Here is a 12583-nt window from a genome sequence, read left to right on the forward strand (position 1 = left end):
GAGATTTTCACCCGATGAACACTTTCAGAATTCCTTCCCGAAGCCGCTTCCTCCGGTTTTGCCACAGAATTTATTTTTATTTTTCATTTTTTCCTTTAGTATTTTTTGGGCAGGAAACATTGGCAGGATGGCGATTGTCTCTCAGAGCTGATCAATAGCAAACAAGTGTGACCGAAAACAACATTCATCTGGAAGCGCAAAGACAGCCGTGAATAATCCGCGCAATTTCAGCGGGCCGTGGTGTCTGTGTCAGGCTGAATTTCTCACTTCACCTTCAAAGATGGTTTCAATTCCGCCGAATCCCTGATTAGATAAAACCACGTGTTTCGCCACAGAGATTGTATTATACTGGAAATGATGTGTGTCGTAAGACGACTCAGAAAGGAATTCCTGACATGCGTGTTTCCATACGTTGAAAAGGAGGGAAAGAAAAGGCAGAACGCCTTCAGCAGGATCTGAACTTATAGAAATAAAAAAATTCTTCAGGGGTAAAGGATGCTCTCACGAAGACATGATTTGCTTTTGGAAGGCATTCATGCCCTGAACATAAACATCAAATTCGTGTTTAAGTTGCCCTACAAAACTACAAGTACGGCTTATAATTAATTGCGCACTGATTTACTGATACAGGCTGTTATTTGACAAAAATACATGCCATGCATCCATTTTGGCAGAAGCTGCAACATAATGCAATTTTTCTGACACTGACATATGCACAGACCTTCGCAGACTGACATTCATGAGAAATGAATAATGCTCGGAAGGGAATCATTTTGAAGGGCATATTCATATACAGTTACTTCCAAAATTGTTAGCACACTTGATATGGGTGGTAAGAAAAAATCAATATAAACAAAAACTTTCAATAAAACTTACTTAACAAGTGACTCCATTTCCCAAAATGATGGCTGTTGTAATTATTGGAAAACCTCTTTTCATTACTTTATAGACCCTCCCTTCACAAGGATATACTGTTTAATGGGATTGGTGAACATATTGACCATTCCTTCTACAGAAAACCCATCACCAACCCTTTGGTGTATGCTTATGGACTGAAAATAGCAGCGCCAGTTACAGAAAAATTACCCTTTGTTTAAAAAATGTTTTCTCGGAGTCATTTAATTAGAATGAAAACTGATAGTTTTATAGTTCATTACTTGTGTAATTATTTTATACAACATTTTCCCCTCATTTTTGATTACTGAATGACTACTCTTTGATTATGCTACCAATTGATCAAGACTCCTCCATATCAGATAATGCCGATAAACACTTTTCCACAGGAATCACCAGAAATTGACATTATGGAATTACCTGAACATTTATTCAAAATATATTAGCATCTTTATTCTTTATAGATTTTCCACAGAGAATTCATGTTACATGAGAGATCAATGTACATTTTTGAACCTCCTATTTCAAAATGTGGTTGCTTGAATATTAATGCTAAATAATTTCAGTCATAACCATGGCAGGGTACTGTTTTATATCATCCCTGATTGTGGGGGCACAGTGTGTTCACAGTTTTTGCTATTACTTCATTTAATTAATCAGGATTGATTGGCTGCTATGTTTGTATCGAGCATTCTCTTGGAAATGAGTTCGTCTAAAAGTCATGAAAGGAATTCACCATAGGAGGTATGTTTCTAGTTAAGGGAACAACAAATACATTTCAGTCTGTGAGTTCCTACTCATGTTACAACAGGACACATATAACCTCTTCTTGTCACAGTAGAGGGGCCACAGTAGATATCCGACCAAGAAATACCAAACCCAAATTAGGATTTAAACAGTAGATTTGTCAAAACTATTTAAGAGTTCAGAACCAAACCAGCATGCACTGTAGTTCTATGCAGGATTAGGCTGAAAGAAACTGTCTTTAACACAACATTAAATCTATCCCTGTCGTGTCTCAACAACGGAAAGGCACAAACTGAATAAGTGTCATGTCATTTATTGGGCTACTACCCAGCAAGCAAGCAAGAACCTATTGAATCACTGTTAGAGGCCAGCTGTTGCTTTGCCAGTGTTTTGCAAATTAGTATGGGAGCCTTTCATCCATCTATTTAGCATTATCTTAACTACTGATCCTTACTGTCTGCTAGCGGCCCAGCCTAGTGTTGAACCGAAAAACGATGGTGGACCAACAGTGAGCTGCTAGTGGACCACTGTATCTTTACTAGTAGGGTAAAGGCTATGCATAGCTACTGAAAGTAGTTACCTGCTACTGTTTGAACACTGTAAGGCAAGGACTGCACAAATTCACTTACAATTCTGCAGTACATCTGAACTATAAAACTTAATGATTTAACTGACATACAGGATACGTACATGACTTACATGATATAAAAATGTAAATAAGACATCCATGACAGCATAGTGTTTATTACCTTAATAACACATTGATTAAATATATTGAATCTAATGTGACAAGAAAGTCAAGACGTATAAAATTATATTTATTACATGTGTAATTTGTTGTGAAAGACTGACAAATAAACACATGATAGCGAGATAACCAAACAGTGAGTTATTTTCACATGGCCCTTGTACAGTTAGGTCTGAGCTCGTGCCATATTACTGAATCTGCTCATTCTCATGCTACAGCTTTATAATTACAGGACTCTTCATAAAACATGTCTGTTTTGGCTATATTATTCACTGTGTTTACTTGGTAAAATGTCCAGTGTTAAATCAGCTCTTGGAGAGTACATATGGTCCCACTCTTGTACATATTGAACCATATGTACTATGTAAGAGTTGCATTGACACTGGAAACATTGACACATTTTATTGTGTGGAAGGCATTGTTGAAGGACCCGGACTGTTACAGTATCATGTGATGGGGCTTGATGTTCATTGGTAAAATGATTATACGGTCTCTGTGCTTTGCATTGCATCCTGATATGCTGGAGAGTGGGGCTTTTGTAATTGTTTAGGTACACCTTTTGTGTTTTGGAACAATGAGCATTCCCAGTGTAGCTGTTTGCCCACCCCCGTGCACATTACGTTTTCATTGTGAGTGCCCCAAAATAGCTCAGTCTGACATGCCTGGCGAAAATGAGATTGTATGTTCTCGGCCATTTTATTTCTCTCTGGTTTTCTTCAAACTAATTCCTCATTCGCTGTGAGGCCAGGCATCACAGAGAAGGAACATCAAAGGAATCGATAAGCGTTAGCCGCCGCCGCCGCCGCTGCCACCGGGCAGAGATGAGCAGCGACTTTTCAATCTCAGAGACAGACAGGTCGACAGTGACCCGCAACATCCGCGCCGCCGTATTGCACCCTGCAGTCGGGATCCGCAGGACAGCCTCGTAAGATAGGAGCTAATGGCGTCGCGTTATTGCAGGTTAGTTACCGTGGTTCTATGTGATTCAATTTCCTCATCTGGCGGCCGCGCGGCAGTCCCATTGATGAACCGCTGCGCAGCTTCCGAAGCGCTTTCAGCCGCAAGGCCGATCAACAATACGACGCCTCTGGAGCGAACGCGCGAATGAGCGACGTGACCATCGGCAGCGCTGGAGAGGGGCCCGCGGTCACGGGCTGGGGGAGAACCAGCGGCAGAAGGCTCGGCGCGAGGCGAACCCGACGCGCGATTGTGAAGCGTAGCGTGGGGCTTTTCGGCATGACTGAATTTAATAGCGCCGGTTGTTAAATGCGCTACTCGGCGGCGGTGGGGCTTTTTAAAATCTTTCTTTCTCGGCCGCCTTTTTGTATTTTATTTCTTTTTGGAGTAAGCGGAGCGGAGAGAAGACGGAGAGGGGGGACGCTGAATCGAGAGCGGTCTCTGCGCGTTCCCTTCAGGGGAGCGCGTTCATCTGTCTCGCGCGCCTGATCTGGACAGTGCAGGCCCTCAGCGGTAGGCTGAATTTGCAGCATGGCAGAATGTAGACGGTGTAATGCAAATGTCAGCAGATCGGGGTCTCCGGTGGCATCCCCCTGTGTTACGTGGAGTCGGTGCTGCTTCCGCCCGCACCGTAGGAGACCTGCCCTCTACCCTACATTACCGCAAATGCTGCTTTAAACTGTTTTTCCAGCATCTGCTCTACAGTTCCTACAGTTAACATTTCATTTAAACGCTCTCAGTTTACTCAACTCTCATCCCTCATTAATAAGTCATTGTCTCTTTTCTCCAATAATCCACATGATTTTCAACAACCATTCACTTCTCCTGTTTTTCACTCTAATTTGCTTAAATTGCTCGTTTGTAGATAATTGTCCCGTTTCAACAAATATTTTATCACAGGAACTCAATTTGAATCCAATCGTTTTATGTCTTGTTGTATTGCCATCTATATACTACAAGCAATAATACGAAACAATACTAGACCTACTTCTACTGTCACTCCTAGGCCTAGCAACAATGATAAAGCTTTCATTTAAAATTAAACTTTCACATTTGTTTCAAGGCTGTTGGGAGATCTTAAACAGCAAACCCCAGTACCCAGTACTGAAATACTATGCAATATTATCCCCCTTCTGGGTTGAGGTTGGTGGAATACCTGGACATCAGATTGCTGTGGCTATTCTTGTGTGGAAGCCAGGGACTTATTATGCATTTAATGAGAGGTTATTGTACACCCAAAGAAGTCTAAACCTGAAATTTCTACCATACGGCATTGTGAGCTTAAACATATATATATATATATATATATATGTTGTGTTGAAATTGAGAACTATTGAGAATTTTATACCACTGACATAAACCTGAAAACACAGGATTTTTTGTTGTTTTACGATGTGAGGCGATGAGGTTTGATTATCTTGAGCTAAGGGAATGTTGGGTAACACATGCTGAAGGAAGCCAATGTGTGCAGGCTCCTCCAGTGAAACATTTTGGAATGGTCTGACATTTGATTGGAATGGATCACAAAAGAATCGGATAGGGGCCTACTGATAGTGTGGATGGCATACTGTGAGTGACAGCATTGCCTGTTTGTTGCTAGTGTGACTGCAGCGCCATCAGTGCGGATGACTCAGATTTTCCAGGCATCCATTCTCATACAGCCTGTCCATGCACTGAAGGCTTACTACATAGTTAGTGATTAGTCTCAATCAAAATTTGTATCCAAAATCTTTGTTTAAAACTTAAGTTATGAGACGGACTGAGTACTGTGATGGATGTTTGACCCTCCACAGCAGAGCGTCGGCCAAACCTTGCTCCATCAGGTGCTGTACTTTGTTCCTACCCCACTGCCTCTTTTACTGTAAACCTTGCAAATCATATAAAGGGTGACTGGAAGCATGCAGGTCAGTGCTAGCTCTACACTCTTTGTATTATTTTTGTGGCTGATTGCATTTTCAAAAGATTATACATTTCTTTATGTACACCACCTGAGCCTCTGGATTCTTAATGTGTATATTAGATAGAAAGAAAGGAATGGAGGAGGAGAGAGGGGGTGAGGAGAGGGGTAGTTGAAGAAAAATGACAGAAAAACCAAGGGGAGGATGAGCTAGAAGGAGGATGGGAGAAAAGAAAGACAAAGGGATTTATCCCTTTTTTTTCTATTCCCCATTTTTGAATGTACAATCAAAATGTTGGACCTGCCCAATCCTTGCAATGTTCTCTGATGTGTTCTCAACACATATATTCATATTTAATTCATATTCATATTATGATTATATATTATAATAATTTATTTATACTTCATAATTATAACTGAATAAAAGTACATTAAAACAGAGACAGATTCTGACAAAGCACAGGCCAAGCAACCACGTTCACCAAAAGAAAATGGCCGATGTGCACCAAATACATGTCAAACGGAATCCTCAGCCACATGGAAATGAAGGAAAGGATGTGGAGTTACTGTGAAATGGACCTTGGAACACAAGCATTTCTTCTCATCCTTCTCAAAACGCATTAACCTGCCCGACAAATGTACTCCCGAATTTGAAAGCCAAATGTACCCAATGCAGCAGATTTCATTAACGTACCCATCTCGTGGAGAGAGGAGGAGGAGTAGCTCAACATGTACCTGCCTGCCACAGCCCCAGGAACTGGACTCAGTCCAACGCTGATCTGCGTTATTATGCTAACCTGGCTATTGGCTTAAACTGGGATAGTTTTATGATTAGGGCGATTACTGATGTTTCTTTTCGAAACTGTGAAGATGACATTTTCTTTTATTTTGTCCATTGATTTATCTTTGAAATACCCGGAACTTCTTAGTTAAAAAGGGTTAGGCAACGGGATATTTTGCGAAAGAAATTTTCCAGATATATAGCTTTTAAGATGGAAGAGAGAACAAAAACAGAAAGGGAGGACGTTCTTTTCTAGCTACGATGGCCATTTGTTCAGTTGATCTATACGACTAAATGATCTTTAAATCATTGGCAAGCCGAGTTTTACCCTTTGTAAAGGATTAGGAAAAATGGTTTCTATGACATTAAATTAACAAGTAATATTATTAATATTATATTTTCAAATGTGATTTCACCTGAACAGTAGCTCTCCGTAAATCCTGGAGCAAATTAAATATGGTTTCATGAAAGGAATCTCAATAAGGAACTCCAATTTTTAAAATTGACTTTACTACAGGTGAACAGGGAATACATGAGAAATAGCTGCCTTCCATTTCTTATTTTATCTGTGTGTATCAGCACTACTTATGAAGAGCTTTAAAAAATCGTTTTTTTTTTTCTTTCTCTGAGAATAGCTCAGGGACAGAAAACCATAAGAAAAATACAAAGCCATTGGTTAAATAACAGGTGCTGTACATCTTCAGGCTTGTGCGGAAACATGAGCTTCCGCAGATATGTCGAAAACATTCAGAGGTGGTGAGCGTCGCAGTAACAGCAACAGGACAATGCTGCACCCAGCTAGCAGCCGGTAGCCACCTATCACGGGGGGTGTGTGGAGCTGGTCCTGTTGATAGAAGGTTTATCAGTGCAGGCTCTTCTGGCAGCTAAGTGACACTGTGCCGTGGGGAGGGGGAGGGGAGCCCCTGCCCTCTGATGTCTTCAGTATCTCGTTTGTTGCTCTCGGTGACGGCGGCTGGTGGTCGCTCGCGCGTCCCCTGTCACTGTCCTGGGGCCGGTTTGCGGCCCGTCTCTCCTGTGAAGTCATGCGTGGGACAGCCAACCCCCTCCGCCCTGCTTGTGGCCGTCACTCACGCTGACATCACTGGCCATTTTGTCTCTGCGTCCGTGGTGCAGGAGGTCGGAGGTCATCCTGCAGAGGGTGGGGTCCAGCGTCAATCCTCTCCTCGCACAGATGGTGGGAGGGTGTGTGAGAGAAACAGAGGGAGAAAGATGGGGGGGAGAGAGAGAGAGGCAGCTCACCTGTGGAGAGGAGCACATTTGCACACAAAACGCAACATTATTTATTGTTTATTCGTTCATTCCTATGTAAATAGGACGTGCAAATTGCCTTGTTTAATAATGCCCATTTCCGTAATACATGGTGCTGTTCTCTGTGAAAACACAGTAATATTTCAGTTAAATATCTGTAACGGCCAGTGTTTATAGACACAAAATGTACCTAAAGGGGAAAAAGTTGGAGGTGAAAAAAGCAAGAAAAATGACTTTTTTATATGCTAATATTTTCCAAGTAGTTCTGTAGCAAGTCTCTGTGGGCCCATTTCTTCCAGATGAACAATTGTTCTTAGTCACAAAAAATCAGTCCTCGGAGTGCTGGATGTGGAAAAAGCAGCCTAGTAGATACTGCACGAAATCCTGTTTTCGTCTGTGCAAAACTAACGATACACCACAATGAGCAGCTTCCAGGTAAATTATTCCCAGATAAACACTTGTGCTGTATTGAATTGTATATAAAACTGAGTGACTCTGTCAGTGATGACAGCATCAATTCAATGCTTTATCTCTTAATCCCAGCTTCTTTCTCAGGGACACATGAAGTGGGAGCATTTTCAGAAGCAGGAAACAGTAAATGGTGACTTTGAGAGATGCCTTGCCGACATCATTCAAACATCAACCTTCAACTCTAAATCCACCAATCAGGAGTGAGTGAATTCCACACTGATTACTGGGAAAAAGGAATCGATCACTGTGCATGCCAATTGTAGCCACTGGATCATTGATTCATTCAGTCCTCTACAGTTTTTTTTTTCACTTGTGGAACAAATGTGGCACTTTCAGCCTGAATTTCAGTAAAAAGTCGAACCACTGATTTTGAGATCCAAATAAAAGAAGATAATCTGTCCGTTATTATTCTTTACATTAGCAACACATTTTTCTTACCTGACTGAACAGCAGTGCTGAACAGTAGCTGGCCAGAAACATAATCTTCTAAAGGCTCTGGAAGCAATTGTACATTGCATTTCATATAAGGAGGTTGACCCCAGCAATCCAACTCTTGACTTACCATGTATATAATACAATAATTACTTTGGACTCACAATATATCATTGAAAACATGCAAAAACCAAACATACAAATGGCTGTAACTGAAGCAGTGTATCAATTATCAATGGCCGTAAGACACCAGTCTTGGCAGTCAATAACATGTTATATAATTACATACAACACCCCTAAATTAGTCAGCTAGCTGAAGCATAAAATTACTACCATATGTTCCTCTTTCTGCCATGTATCTAAGGCTTCTCAGGCTATTAAGTATGGGCAGGAGATCCATTGAAAAACTATGTAGCTGAATGTAGGTAAATGAACTCACTGTGGAACTGTGACAATATGTAAAGAACAGTATAACTACAGGGTAAACACTGCACAGGGCCATATATAAGGATAACAGGAGAAAGGCCAACAAGGGCAAAGATAGCATCCAAGGCTGAAATTTGAGCACATTAAGTAAGTTTTTTTTAAATAACACAGTAATCTTTGGGACACTGGGGCTGAGCTATACATGTGCAATGTTATCCTCATGATAACATATTCCTTAGAGAACATGTACTCAATTGAGAACCACATATATATTTACAATATACTTGCTTAGAGAAAATTGTTTATTAATGTAGATCAAGATACAGTGTAAATCCACACATGAAAAAGGCTGATGTTTTCAGTTAACATATTGCAGTACTGTATAAATATACATATCAGGTTAGATGATATTAGGGGATTTGAAATGTGTTTTTGTAAGCTGAAATGTCCTTTTCTCAGATACTGCGTGGGTTTTTGCCTGTTCCTTGAGGTACTGAGCTGGACTGTCTGATTAACACACCAAGTTAAGTAAATATACTGAGTGACATTTGAACATTCCTTGTGTACCTCTTGTATCTGCATAACGTAATATTTCATATGTACTATATGGGGAACCAAGCATGATAGACATGAACGCAAGCAACAAATCAGTATGCTTGTACTTTGCAATCAGTTCTGTACCTATTTTTACTGTTTCCATGGTCATGCGCTCTTGGCCAGTGGGGCACAACTGTGCTTTTATTATTGATACACTGCGTCCTCTGCTGGTGAAAACATGCGCTAACGTTTTAATCCTGCCCGATTCCCTTCTGAGAAACATGGCATTATTGTGTTCAGTATGACTCAATGTTATCATATAGATAGCTGCCAATTGGGTCGGTCTATTTAATATATCAGAATTATGTGTATGCAATATTTAAAGTTATCTTTATACTGAGCAACTGATGTCATATTGCTAAAATCTGTTGAAAATGGCACAGTGAGACATGAATTGTCATGTTCGATTAGCAACATATTTGTGCAGACAAAATACCTCTGTGGCACATAAACTTGCAACACAAGAAGAAACAGAAATAAAATTAGATAACATTTTACAAAGAACAATTTTTCAAAATAAAATGTATAAAATAGTAATTTAAAAGCATATATTTCAAGTATACCCTGGCATAGTTTTGACAAACACATATCTACAGATCCATTCATTATTAGGAAATGAGGCTACATTTTACTTACATGAGGGAAATGTAAACAAAATTATGATTTAGTCAACTAAAAGTAAGAGAGAGCAAATGGTCAACACATTATTATTTGTAAGACTAAGACTACATCAAAACAACATTAAAATTACGTCCTTAAAAGGCAAGTAAATAGGAGAAGAAACTGAGTCTCCAAGGAATAAAAGTCATACTAAGGGACAAGACTGGAATACAAGGGACTGTCAAGCCCAGTAAGATGCAAGAGAGCATTGTATGTGAATAAGTCTCTCCATGGCAACTGATCAATAATAGAGTAATGTAATTGTTTTTTTTTTTTTTCTGAGGGTTTTCTGTTCTGGTAAGCAAAAGCAGGTCTTGTCTTATTTAGCATCAAAGCAAAGATAACTTCTTTTGAAAGATAAAATGTACAGACCTCTCTGTATGCTTGAGAAAAAACTTGAGCAGGGGTAAACCCTGGTTTAACAAAACAAGATACTCGCTTCCTTGTGCTGCTCTCCATTGACTGTAATTGTTGACAGCAGAATGGCTTTGGCTCTATACTTGGGTCTTGATATCTATGTGACAGTTTATTTCCAGGATCTTTTCACATGTCATCAAACGATCGACACTGAATTATTGTGATATAACATAGTATGTGTGGTTAGATTGTTCTTCAAATAGCAAATGGATTAAACATGAGCTGACATCCTTAAGCAGGTGTAATTGAGTTTGAATATTATGAATTCCTTGCTATTATATCTGCAGCACAGATTTTCATCGATCATACTACTCTCCTACCACTAGTACTACTACTACTAAAACTAATAATAATAATAATAATAATAATAATAATAATAATAATAATAATATACAGAGGAAGATCCATTGTTGACATTCTTTTCTTATATAGTTTTATATAAAAACAGGCATTTTCTGAAGGACATGCAAATAACTGCAGTTCCCCTATCCTCACCCAACAATTCTACTTACAGTTTTTGCTGTTTGGTACACCTGTATTGATTTTTCTTCCGCGGGAAGAAGACCCGTGGAAAAATATGTCAGGAGGAAAACGGAATCAACTCTGTGGTGTGATCATGGACACGTATATGTGACGCTAAAATAGCATCTGTTTTAATGCTAGTCTCGACATTGTAATTTATGATGTCGCAGAATTTACTTGTAGGCTAAGCTCTGTGGACACAGTGATTTCATTCAGTCTTTAGTAGAGATGTAAAGTAGTAGATTTAAAAAAAAATCTACACTCATGATTAACATCTTAAGATTCACAACAGCAGTGCAAGCTGCCACTAAAGCCGCTGCAGTGGTGTTTACCAAGTGACAGGAGATACAGCCGAAGCTGAGAGATGAAAATTCCCTGCGGTGCTATCTCGCATCCACCTCGCGCTTTTATCTACATTGTGCCAAACACAATAAAATCCAGCACACATCCCCTGAATCCGCAATCTCGGTGTTTTCAGTAGTGCTTTTTGTGTCTTTAGCGCAGAACTGTCGCGTTCGGCCCTCTGTAACAATATCATTTGGAATGAAAGGGGTGAAGTACCGCACCATATAAATGAATCCCATAAAACGCACCCAGCTGTTGCCGTACTGGCCTGCTATTCATTTCATTTATAGCCCTCGGCGAGAAAAGTCAAGCGACACCATGAAAAAAAAACCTCTACCGTTTTAACAGTAGGGCAAGAAGCGTTAGGATTCAGGGCAGTAGTTTCCTGCTATGTTTGTTTTCACACTCATCTTTATAAAGTATGTCATCCATAAATGATTCAAGAGCAATAGTGTGCGAAAAGACAAAGAAAGCAACCATACCGTGCTGTAGGCTACATTAAAGAAGCATCCAAGGAGCATGGAGAAGAGTTTCACTGAGAAAATGATATTCTGTAGACAGACAGAGCACGTTTGTCGAAAAATTAGTTACAAAATGTTTTATAAATGTTTAAAATATTTAGCATTAGCATACACTTGTGAAATGCATTAATTCATTGATGAATCCACACACTGCCTTCCAAATGCATTGACTGTGTAACATATCAAAACAGTATAAACAATGTAAAATAACAGACAACAGTAGACATAGGCTATAGTAAGTACAGATATGCTCGGGGAACATAATAGGCTATAGATAATATAGGCTGCTTACAAATAAAATATGGCACAGGCTGTTATGGTTTAAACAGCTTTGGGATGTTTTCAGGTGGCTATTTAAGTACTGAGAAAACCACTATAAATACGGGAAATAATGGGTTTTATCCTAAACATCTGCTGGTGCATATATTTGACTCCAAAATAAGGTGAAACCACTGCCGTGCACTGTAAGACGTCATGTAGTCCTATGTCAAGACATAGCCGAGGCTACATGGTAAAAATACAAGGACATGATATAAGGATGATATAAGAGAAAATACATATTTCACGTAAACAGGCCTACATACAGGTGGTGTCGCAGAATACAGTTCATATTTAATAATGCAATACACCTAACAACAGCAGTATAAAATAATGTCAGTTGTCAGTGGTTATGCATCTGTGAGTTTGTGCGCGCGCGTGTAGGTGGGCGTGGGTTAGCCTATGTTAGATAATTTTGCAATATGCTATATTATGAGTCTGGACAGGTTTCTGAACAGAGGCAGTCTATTCTTCATGTACCCTTTCTTGATATAGCAACACAAGTGATTTATTCCCTACCCCAATATCCAGCCGATCTGAGACCAAGATGAGACGACTACTCCTCCGGTTATTTGCGATCC

Source organism: Anguilla anguilla, chromosome 2, assembly GCF_013347855.1.
Source record: "Anguilla anguilla isolate fAngAng1 chromosome 2, fAngAng1.pri, whole genome shotgun sequence".
NCBI lineage: Eukaryota > Metazoa > Chordata > Actinopteri > Anguilliformes > Anguillidae > Anguilla > Anguilla anguilla.